General features: G+C 45.5%; 1 long non-coding RNA gene across 1 annotated transcript; it reads right to left on the bottom strand.

Annotated features, from left to right (window-relative positions):
• Positions 1 to 1617: 1617 nt before the first annotated feature.
• On the bottom strand, positions 1618 to 2643 carry LOC311135639. Its single transcript, XR_014613794.1, has 4 exons — positions 2462 to 2643; positions 2196 to 2318; positions 1862 to 2082; positions 1618 to 1752 (listed from the first exon to the last, which is right to left on the bottom strand). It is a non-coding gene; the product is annotated as an uncharacterized lncRNA (long non-coding RNA).
• Positions 2644 to 2941: the final 298 nt, after the last annotated feature.

Raw genomic sequence — 2941 nt, 5'->3', positions numbered from 1 at the left:
CCAGTGGTGCGTGTGTCCAGTCCGGCACGGCCCGTGCCTGTTCCACCGGTGCCTGGTCCAGCACCGGTCAGCGGATCCACTCCGGAGCCAGAGCAATCCACTCCACCGGTGCCCAGTCCAGCTCCGGCCAGCGGCTCCAGTCCGGAGCCTGTACAGATCGATCCACCGTCGTCGGGTCCAGCTCCAGTCTGCGGTGCCAGACCAGACCAGGGGCGCAATGGGGAGGTGGAGAGTAAGTGGTGGTCACGCCCGGAGCCGGATCCACCTCCGAGGCGAAATGCCCACCCGGCCCCTACCCTGTTGTGTTTGTGTGGCACGGTCGCAGTCCGCACCTTTGGGGGGGGGGGGTACTGTCACGCCCTGGCTCTGGGGACTCTTAAATGTTGAGCCAGGGTGTGGAGTTTCTATGTCATATTTTCTATGTTGTGTTTTCTAGATCGTGTAGATCTATGTTGGCCAGGGTGGTTCCCAATCAGAGGCAGCTGTAGCTCGTTGTCTCTGATTGAGGACCATACTTAGGCAGCCGTTTGGCACCAGTCTGTGTGGGATCTTGTTCCGTTAAGGTTTGTTTTGTGTAACCTAGGACTTCACGTTTCGTTTGTTTGTTGTTTTGTCATGAGTTAAGTACTTAATAAAATGTACGCTTATCACGCTGCGCCTTGGTCCGTATCTTCCATAAACGATCGTGACACCAGTGACACATCCACGTCAAGCTCCTCCGATATCAGCTTGATCACGTAGCTGGAAAGGTCCCCTTTTTCCTCGTCTTCTGGTAGGGACAATATTCGGATATTATTTTGTCTCGATCTATTTTCTAGCTGATCCAGTTAATCTTCGAAAGTTTGCACCTTTGTTTCCAGAAGGCCAAATTTGTTGTCTTGTTCGTGCACGCACCCATCCTGTATATGCGTATCTGATAGATTCTACTTTCCATTTGAGAAAATCTACTTTTTTAACAACAGATTGTAACGTTTGTTTTGGTGAGCATTGAGAACATTTTAGCTGTGTTTTCCTGGATATCCTTTAGCTGTTCATTGCTCTCATTTGCATCTCCAAGTTGTCTTTTCCTCTAAGGGAAGCCATGGCTTGTTGGGTGCCAGTCTCAGCGTCGCTTTACTCACAGATTGGTTTGCTGTTATGTATAACTGACCGCTCACTCTCTCCCGGATGCTTGGGGATACAGTATATTGATCTGTCTATTTTAAAGGCTTAATTTAAACTATGTTGTCTGGCTTCTACACATAATCACAGTTTTGACGGTACAAATTTGAGCTACTATCTCCCCATGCGTCCTATCGGTAACCGCATGTGCCTCAAATTAAGTGTTTTGACAACTTTCAAATGTAGTAACAGGTCCACGTAGAATAAACAACCCTTTATATGATACCATTGCAGCAGTGTTCTACTAATATAACAATGTGCACCTTTCACCTTCCATTGTCATTCCCAGCTGATACAAATACAGATACTGTGTCTATCTGCATTTTTTCTTTTGCCCTTTCCTGTGTGGTGTCCCGTACACAACAGGAGTTCCCTGATCCTGGTGGAGAATACACAGGGTTTCTCCCTCCCCATATTGACTGATACCATTAAATTAAATGATAGAAAAGACAAAAGTAAAAGTTTTGTCAAGTAAGATTTTTATGAATGCAAGTTCTCTCTATTCCGAGACATCTGTATCAAGCTGGTCGGTCAGTCTGGACTCCATCACATCATCTTGCAAGTCTCCATTTGCTGGCTACATACATGTGTCTGTGAACACATAGTCACTGTTCTATTACCAATGGCAGTTAAGACAGGTGATATCTGACGCACAAACAGATACTATGTTGAAGTTTGAACAGGTCAGATGAAACCCTACCCAATTGTGGACTCCCCATCAAATGACTGAGGCTGGCGTCTGACAAAAGCATCTCCAGTCCATCTGTAGAAATAGGTAGAGTTGAGGCAGAGTTCATCAGTGACACATGGAATGAAAACGGTGTTGCTATTACGATACATTTATACTGTACTGTATTATGAATCATCAACTTCAGTCCCACATTGTGGATGTGTTGAGTGCCAGCTCTGCGTTTCATGCATCTGTGAACACATACACACAGTCACTGTTCTACTGCCAATGGCAGTTAGGGATAGGTTATATCTGACACACAAACATACTATGTTGAAGTTTGAACAGGTCAGACTAAACCTACCTAATTCTGTTCTCCCCATCGACGACCATTGATGAGCAAGCACGAGGTAAGGCTGGAGGTGAAGTGTGCTCCTGGCCCCTCATCAAAGATACTGGTTGGTTACACACAAACACACACAGCCCACTGGGCATAGACATCAGTTCAATGCCTAGTTTTGATTTACATTTGGTTGAGTTGTCAACTAATATGAATTCAACGTGAAATCAACAAAACATTTCACCATGTCATTGGATTTAGGTTAAAGTAGGTGAAAATAGGTCACCAACCTGATTCAAGTGTTCTCCCCTACCCTGAAGCGGGGCTGGTATCTGGCTACTGCCTCAGCCTTTTCTGGTCTATCATACTCTGAGCAAAGGGAGACGGGTACAGGCACCCTTTGGAACAGCTCCTGATATGGCTAGGGGGTTACCACCACACTGCTGAACAGCAAATCCAACAGGTTTTGTACGTAGCCTGTCAATGAAATAAAATGTTAGGATCAAAGTTTAAAAACAAGCACTTATTCCTTGTAGTTGACAGGTTTGTATCAACAGTAATCTTACCGAAAGTAGGATCACTTTTCAGAGCCCGCACAGAGTATTGTTCTCCCTTGTACTTGGGTTACCAGATGGAGTATCGTCACTCCCCTGTAGCCATGGTTGCTTAGGCTCGGTTGGCATTCTCATTGTAATGCATTACTGTGAGGAGCAGTGTTGGCAAAGAACACAACTAGTCAGCAATATTACAGAAGTATTAAGTATGTGTAA

Source organism: Coregonus lavaretus (assembly GCF_964263955.1).
Source record: "Coregonus lavaretus genome assembly, chromosome: 10".
Lineage (NCBI taxonomy): Eukaryota > Metazoa > Chordata > Actinopteri > Salmoniformes > Salmonidae > Coregonus > Coregonus lavaretus.
Note: the sequence above shows the minus strand (reverse complement) of the source record. Positions and strands in the feature narration are given on the sequence as shown.